Source organism: Poecilia mexicana, unplaced genomic scaffold (assembly GCF_051168715.1).
Source record: "Poecilia mexicana isolate PSO_F unplaced genomic scaffold, ASM5116871v1 scaffold_19, whole genome shotgun sequence".
Lineage (NCBI taxonomy): Eukaryota > Metazoa > Chordata > Actinopteri > Cyprinodontiformes > Poeciliidae > Poecilia > Poecilia mexicana.
In genome coordinates, this window is record NW_028263388.1 from 17,555,197 (window position 1) to 17,564,315 (window position 9,119).

General features: G+C 37.2%; 1 pseudogene across 1 annotated transcript; it reads left to right on the forward strand.

Moving 5' to 3' along the window:
• Positions 1-5,678: 5,678 nt before the first annotated feature.
• On the forward strand, positions 5,679-6,229 carry LOC148153695 (glutamate dehydrogenase, mitochondrial pseudogene; annotated as a pseudogene). Its single transcript, XR_015761536.1, has 3 exons — positions 5,679-5,838; positions 5,931-6,068; positions 6,158-6,229. The product of XR_015761536.1 is annotated as a glutamate dehydrogenase, mitochondrial pseudogene (transcript).
• The last annotated feature ends 2,890 nt before the right edge of the window (positions 6,230-9,119 follow it).

Genomic DNA, 9,119 nt, shown 5'->3' on the forward strand with positions numbered 1-9,119 from the left:
AAGTATATTTCCACTAGACTTAAAATACTTTGTAAGATTGTGTTTTTGCAGTGATCCTCTTTTTCTTCTCAATCCTGTCAATTTTTGTCCTAAGAAAAACTTCCATAGTTGATGATACTGATGGGGAAAAATATGTAAAATACATACAAAAAGCTGTGCAACTTGTTTATCTCTATCAATAAGTCAGTACATTGTTTAAATATTACAGAAGGAGCACAGAAAAAAAGAGAGATCTTAGACCAGGGGTGTCCAAACTTTTTGTCACATTAATCAAAACATTTCCTTCAAACAAACTTCTTTTAATTATTTAAAATTGTTTGTCTCAATCAGAAATAAAACTTTTTCCAAGAAAGCATCTGGCTATTCTATGTTCATCATAAAGTTGTTGACCTTGGAGCAGGTTTTCTTTTTTTTTTTTTGATTGCAGTGTAAAACCGGTTCTACTGTTCAGTCATATCAGCGATTCAGATATTTCCAGTTCATTGTGGTGGCCTGCAGCTGGATTTCCTTTCATTTTACTGATTTTGTCTTCTTCCTCAAGTTGTTTATCTTATACTTAAAGATATTAAACCAAGAAAATAAGAATCTGCAGTATTTTTAAAATTGCTTTAAACCTCCTAGAACTACAGTTCTCCATTTTAGATCTTCATTGATCAGTCTGATTAGTGACACTTTGATGACCGCAAAGAGAAAAATGACCTGCTGTAGGCAGTTCAGGTGTTTAATTAAACAACTGATATTAATATTACAGATGCAGAATCGATTCAAATACTCAAAAATGTTTTTTTTAAATAAGTCTTTGGCTCTCCTATTTGCGAGCATATATTGCATCACACGTCCACAGCTGAAGGGCGTCTCGTCCGCTGTGAATGTTTAGAATAATTCTTTGATATATTTTTATTTAAGAGGAAGCCATGCAGCTAAGCTAACCTAAAGCTGGTAATTTAAGTTGCAGAATTTGATGCTCAAACATGCTTTTGTTTAAATATAAGCTGAAGGAATAGTCTTGTACAAAATTTCTCAAAAACTGTTATTGAATCAGAAATTGTTTCTGAAATGAATTGTGACATAAAAATCGTAATCGAATTGTTAGATACTGAAAGATTCACATCTCTAATTAATAAAGTAACTTCAAATAAATTAAAATTAAATCAAAACCTGAATATCTGGGAAATTTTTATTTATTCTAGATTTTAAAATCCCCCAGATTTTTAAGTTTTTGTTTAATTTTGATCTTCTTTTATCTGCAGGCACTTTATTAATATGCAGTTATTTTTATTTTATATATTTTTATATTAAATGGGGATACCTTGTTGCTCTGCTGCTGTAACAAGTTAATTTCCCCACTTAATGCAGGACTATTCTATTCTATTCTATAAACTGGACCTTACAATAACCAACCAAATAATTTATTATGTTATATGTAACTGAATTAACTCTGGCTTCCTGTCGAGGCTGAAGCGTTGCTCATCGTTTGATGGTTTGTTTTCTTACCTCTCCTCCTTCCCCTCCTTGCTCCATTCCTCCATACTCTCCCTGCAGAGGAGAAAACAGCATAAATGGTTCAAAAACATAAAAAAAAACAACATTTGGAGTCGATTATTACTGTCTGTCACAATGAGATAGTGACAGTGAGAGGATCTCGGCATCAACAAATGTTTAAGTTTTGATTTCACTAAGACATCATTTTACAAACTGGTTTGAATGGAAAACATGCTGGGAGGAACAAATCAACATGCTGAGGGATTTTTAGGCTGTTAGTTTGTTATAGTTCTTAAGTTTGCAAACCAAAAGGGGGGATAAAAATATCAATAAATACTTTCTGCGTCGTTAACTACCTGATCTGGTAAGCTGGAGGAGAAATAATGATTAGAAATGAAAAGATTTAGTATAATTTAGTAAAGTGTTGCCTTACACCAAAGTGAGCAGCAGAAAAGAAGGTGAAAGAAGCAGAATACAATACCTTGTGAAAGTATTTATGCATTTTCCCCTGTATAAAGAAGAATCTGAAAAGTGTGGCGTATATTTCTCTATAGCCTAAAGGTCAGTAATCTTTTAGAACCATAAGCAGAGTTCATGGGTTTGAATACTTTCATAAGGCACTTTAAAAAAAAATAAAATGTCAAACTTTCTCCTCTTTTCTTTGTAATTTGCTTCCAATTAATCTGAATATTTTGGAATCCTTACAAATTAAGAGCATCAATATGCTTTCAAACCTTCAAAAGGCTTTACTGTTATTTTATTATTTTACATTATTTGTTGTTTTAAACTCAAAATGCTGTAATGTGACCAGCAGCTTTCCAACCATCCCTCCTGATGCTCACCTGCTGCAATAAACCTTAGATTTAAATTGATGGATTAGACCCGCAGCTATCAGTTAGCATGCAAGGCTTCGCCTCTTTATCTCTCAAACCCAAACCAAACCCAAACCAGGTAGAGCTAAAACCCCCATGTTGCTGTCCAGTAGGTACCTCATATATGGGCTCCTCCTATCAGAGAAACACAAATGAGACACAAACAGCATAAAAAAGAAAAACAAATAAAACAAACAATGAGAACAACAAAACAACAACAACAAATTCTGGTCATTTCGCCCTTTCACCATTTTGAATGTTTGTCTTTTTGTTCGCAGAATTTCAGGTACAAAATGTTTCCATTGATTATTTCAAGTAATTTTCTATAATACTGTAAACTGGTAGATACTAGAAGATTTTCAAAAGATCCTAAAATGTTTGGTGAAACACAAACTGTTACAGTTTTTGTGTGTCCTCCTGATCTTTCCTAATTCAGAAAGGTGTCCCTCAGGGGTCCATATTTGGCTCCTTTTTTATTTATTATTTAAGTAAACTGTATTAAAATGTAGCAGACACAAGTTTCACTTTTATGTGGATTTTGTAAACTTCTGCTTCATCTTTTGCCTTTGATTAGGCAAATATCTGCCTACAAATATTTTTGGATTTTTCTAAAAAGAAGTGTAGTTTGTAACTTCAGAAACAAACTTTCTTCGTGTGAGAAAAAGATTTATAAATCTTTAATCAACAAATGACTACAGTTACAGTTTAAACACCTAATTCGTGGTTGAAAATATTAGGCTCAGTGTATCTGCAGGAATATGATTCGTAAATAATTCTGGGTTTAGTTCTTATTTTTGGAGCTTATAAAGCTCTAATCTTGCTATTAATCCAATTAATCCATATTTCAACTTGTGTTTTCAAAGTGGAACGATTATGTTGCTGTTTTGGCCAATAAGACATTTTAGATCTTATTGAGATTATTCTGGGTAAAATAAAGAATAAATAAAATCCTCTACTTATAGTATATTTGGATTATTAAAATTCATTCAATTCATTTCAATAGTTCAGAACCAAATAAGCCTGATACTAAGTGGTTTAGTACATGAGTACGAAACATCTATGAATGTAGATGGGAAGAAATGGTAAAGGGGCGAATTGACCTGAAGTACAACAACAACAACAACAACAACAACGCACAAGACAGGAGACATTTATACCACAATAAAATAAAATAAAATAAAATAAAATAAAATAAAATAAAATAAAATTAAACAACTTCTTGCATTCAAGCTCAAAAGTCACAACAAGAGTTAAATGTGAGAACATTTAACGTCTGTCAGATAAGTTAACATAAAAGCCAGAGAAAGGGTGAACAGATGTCAGGAGTTCACAAGTTAAGTAAATAACTGCACAGATTTATATTCAGAAATGCAAAATTGCTCCTAAAATGCAATGTGTGGATTGTGCAATAATGAACATAAACAATAAATATAAAGGAATGGAGTCTGAATAAAGAAAAATCACTAGACCCTGATCCTCGTCTAATCACAATAATTATTACTGAAAAACATTTTTCATTTCAGTAATTAAGTTCCAAAAGTTTGTGTCCCTGCTGCAAAATTTTCCTTCCACTTAACTTTCCTTCAACGTGCTTGGATCCAGGCCTCTGTGAACAACCAGTTTTCTGAAATGTAACCTTTTCTGCCTCCAGTAACTCTCTACTGGACGACTGTAAAGTCAGTAACATTCAGCATAATTGTGCGGATCATAACTTAATATTTTGCATTACGAAGAACTTTTTGAATTGGTCTTATGTAATATTAATTACATTTTTGGACATAATAATTTAAATTACCCCGAATAAACACTTGAAATATATTGCACTTCTTGTAAAAATAACATCTGGGTTTCACCTTTTGAAGGGAAAAAAAAAATCCGTAAAGTTTTTATGTTTAAGATGGATTCAAATTTACAGTCGGAAAAAAATAAACTGCTATAAAATCTGGAGAAATTTAGATCAGAATAAGTCTTTCTTTAAAAATAAATAAAAAAATAAAAACTAAAAATTCAACACCACGTTTAGAAATCGATTTAAGTAGTTATGTAATAAACGACACATTTCCAGTGTCGCAGCGTTACAATGATGTAAATAGCTCCATCTAGTGGCTACAAACCAAACAGCAGTTAATATTGTTTCTTCAGTTTGATCCAGGCTGCTGTCGCCATAGACATCAATACGTATTAATGTCTATTTGAGGTAAAAACACCTTTTTCTGTAAATATGTTTGACCTAAAACTCCTCAAGTGGCATAACTTTAGATTCATCTGATTCAAGTTCATTAAAGGAATGCCAATGTTTTGGATTTTGGCAAATAAAACATTTATTTTCTTATTTAAAAAAGGAATTGAACTGTTTATTTTCATCTTTAAGTATATTTCCAATATAGCATAAAAATATTTAGTTGGTTAAATGGAAAATCTGCAGATTGTGTTAAATTTTTTTAATCTATTAATGGTCAGAATAATTGATTACTAAAATAAAAATGGTTGCAGCCTTAGTGTTTTGCAGCGTTGCAGCAAGTCGATGCATTCTGGCATCACTGATGCTTTAAGTGGGTGCAGGTTGCTTTGATAGGGGCCTTCATCTGCATGACTGGGTGTGGCGTCTCTCCTCTTCCTCATGACGAGTCGCCATACCGGTACCTTTGGCAGTGCAGGAATGTGCCAAGTGCTGCAGGAAAACGAGATCAGGATTTCTGTAAAGGAAGCATGAAGTGCTCTAAACCGTCCTCAGTGGTTGCATAACTGATCCAAAGCTGAGAAAAAGTAACATCTGGCTGAACAGCATCCAGAGAGGCTGGATGGACAACAAACGCCTCGTTCTGTTCCCAACAGAAGAAAAGGGCACAAAAGTTGTAATTTTATGAAAACAGTTGATTGAAAACCGATGACCAGCACACAATCTATTCAGAATGACTGAAATGGATTCTGGACGTTACGAGTCATTTGTTATCTGTTATCTGTGGCTCTTTGAATGGAGTTGAGCCGGATGATTGCTATGTTTGAAAATAAATTTATTGAAACACTTTTCACTGATATTCTAGCAGTTTGAAATGCACCTTTTTTATTAAGCTGGTGTTGTCAAATTATTTATGTTGTATCTGGAAGCTAAATTTAAAAAAAACATTTAAGTCTCAGTACTTAAAAGCACTGAGTGTTAATTGTATTAAGCAGTAGAAGAATGTGGAACCAACTTTGGCCACAAGAGGGCACCAAAGTATTTGAATTTAGTTAGACTGATTCAAGCTTCAGTGATGTGAACTTGTTTTCTGTAGAAGGGAATTGAATTTTTTTTAAAAATGTCTTACCTCTGTATCCATCAGCTATTTATTTATTTTCTCCTCAGGGTTTCGGTAATGTGGGTCTCCACTCCATGAGGTACCTGCACCGTTTCGGTGCCAAGTGTGTGGGCGTTGGAGAGATTGATGGAGCCATCTACAACCCAGACGGCATCAACCCAAAGCAGCTGGAGGATTACAAACTGGTGCCAGCACCGCCGCCTTATCTTCCTTTACATTAGATTTACGTTTTATTGTGAATAAACATTACAAAATATCTGTTCTCCCCTCCTTGCAGCAACACGGCACCATTGTGGGCTTCCCGGGAGCCAAGCCCTACGATGGGAACATCCTGGAGGCGGACTGCCACATCCTGATTCCTGCTGCTGGAGAAAAGCAGCTCACACGCAACAACGCCCGCAGGATCAAGGCGAAGGTGAACACTCGTTTCCACTAACAGAAGGTGGCTGATAGTTTATGTTTCCTTTTGAATTTACATTAAAGATGAACTTTTGTTTCTGTCAGATCATTGCTGAGGGAGCCAACGGACCCACCACTCCAGAGGCAGACAAGATCTTTCTGGAGAACTTCCGGTAGAGCGAATGGCGGGGTAGGACGCGTGTAGCTGAGCTCCCGCAACTATTAGATATAATTGTTATTTTAGGCACATTTTTGTTAGCTTTTTACTCCTTCTCGGTGTGTTTTTTGTTCACTCGTCTCAAGTCCTTGCTTTTTTTTCCTCAATTAAAATGCCTCCAAAAGTCAAACCGTCTGCACAGCAACAGAGGCCTGCTTCTCATGCTACATCCTCGCCTCGTGGTGACTCTCCTACCTACACGGATGAACTTGCTGACATTTCTCCTTCCTCGGCCTTTAAGTCTGAGCTGCTATCGGCTCTTCGGGTTGAAATGGCACTTATCTTCAAGACTGAACTCCAAGCAGCTCTCACTGAAAATTTGTCGAGTATAAAGGCTGAGCTCCTAGCAGTGAAGTCGGAATTGACTAGCAAAATTACAACTGTTCAGCTGGATGTGCGCGCCCTGAAGGACACCGTGGGCGAGTTGGAGACATCATGCTCTACGTGCGCCGACGATATCACTACTCTACAGGCTAAGGTGCAGCAGTTGTCCACGGATTTGAAAAAATTGGACAATAAATGTGATGACCTGGAGGCCAGATCTCGTCGCAACAATTTGCGTCTGATAGGCATTTCAGAGGATTTTTCCACCACATCTATAGCCATTTCCACTTTGCTTAAGGAGGCTTTTCAGCTGGAGAAGGAGCCCTTGGTGGACCGTGCCCATCGTACTCTCCAACCGAAGACGAAACCTGGAGAGCGACCTCGTCCTATAGTTGTTCGTATGCACTATCATTCGGACTGTGTGGACATTTTGCGCCGAGCTAGGACCCAACAGCGGATCACGGTTAGAGACATGCGCGTCTCTGTTTTCCCTGACCACACGCCGAGGACCGCCCGGGCCCGTGCTGCCTTCACTGAGGTCCGCCGTCAGCTTCGCGAGATCCCCGGGATCCGTTTCGGTCTGCTCTATCCAGCACGACTCCGGGTCACACACAATGGTATGGAGAAGGAGTTTAATTCACCAGATGAGGCCAGCGTCTTCATCAAGTCCCTCAAAGCATAAGAGAACTTTGCAAAGGTACACGGCTTTGATTAAGCAGCTACGTGTCACATTTACTGACTATTATTATTATTCTCTTTGCCTTACAGAGCTTATGTTCTCTTTTTGTAGTTTGTTATATTTTAGTCTCAACTAGATGTGCCATAATGACGAATATTGTTGAGCTTGCGGGAGCTCGGACTGCAGCTTTTCTGCTACTACGTTGCTAAAAACCGTAAGCATCCAATTTAGGGATCTGACTCCTTTTGGGGTCTGCACTGGGTTCCCCATCGTTTGGGGATGGGGTCGTTGTAAGTGCTGCGGGGGTGGGGTGTGGGGGGGGGAGTCGTTGTTCTATTTGTCAGGGTTCCCTTTTTTTTGGGTTTTTTTTTTTTTTTGTTCTTTTTTTTTGTTTTTTTGTGGTGGTGGGGGTCGGTACACCATACTCAGTTTTCCTGTCTCTACCGTTGCAATTGTCTTGAAACATGTCTACTAAAGATAACAATGTGATCATCCCACAAACGGGGTCTTCTGTGAGATTTTTGAGCTGGAACATCAAAGGTATGGGGAGCCCACTGAAGAGATCAAGGATTTTTGCCCATTTGAAACATCTTAAAGCTGACCTAGTGTTTTTACAGGAAACCCATATGCGCACCAAAGATCAGGTCAGACTAAAATGTCCCTGGGTTTCTGATGTATTTCATTCAAATTTCAACTCTAAAGCCAGGGGGGTTGCTATTTTAGTTAGCAAATCAATTCAGTTTTCAGCTTCTAAAATTATTTCGGATAAAAATGGCAGATACTTAATTGTTATTGGTAAATTATTATTTATCAATTATTGTATTTATTGTTTGCTCTGGCTATAGAGCCTCTCTCAGTCTTTTTAAGGTCCTCTAACACTTTCACCGGAATTTCCCGATTAGGTACAGAATTCAAACTATCTCTTTATGCTGACAATTTATTGCTGTACGTTTCAAACCCTAGTCTTTCCATCTCGTCAATTTTATCTGCTTTTCGAAGATTTGGATCTTTTTCTGGTTACAGAGTAAATATTGCTAAAAGTGAATGCTATCCTATCAACGCGGCTGCATTAAAGCTTTCACACTCTGACATTCCGTTTAAGTTGAGCTGCTCTGGTTTTAAGTACCTGGGTGTCAGTGTAACAAGATCATTAAGCTCTCTTTTCGCTGCTAACTTTTTGCCTTTAATTTCTAAAATTAAATTGGACCTCCAAAGATGGAATAGTTTACCTCTTTCACTCATAGGTAGAATCAATGCAATTAAAATGAATGTTTTACCTAAATTCTTATTTTTGTTCAATAGTCTTCCACTGTTTCTGCCGAAACATTTCTTTAAAATGTTGGATCAGGTTATCTCTGGCTTCCTATGGTGTGGTAAATCACCCAGAATCCGCAAATCCACTCTTCATAGATGCAAATTCAGCGGTGGTTTGTCACTTCCAAACTTCCAGCTGTATTATTGGGCGGCCCATATCCACAAAATTTCATTTTGGTTTGGATCCCTGAACTTCCCATGGTGCAAGTTGGAAGCACAATCATGCTCCCAATCCTCACTAATTGCTCTTCTCACTTCCCCCATTACATCCAACCCCTCTGGCTTTACGAACAATCCAGTAGTTCGCTCTGTCTTAAAAGTTTGGTGCCAGTTTAGGAGGCATTTCAAACTCTACTCGGCATCTACACTAGCTCCTTTAATGAGGAACCACTTGTTTCAACCAGCACTCACAGATCCTGCCTTTTTGTTATGGGCTAATAAAGGGCTGTCATGTTTTAAGGATTTTTACAAAGGAGGTATTTTTCGCAGCTTTACAGACCTTGCATCAGAATTTCATCTTCCCCCTTCTCATT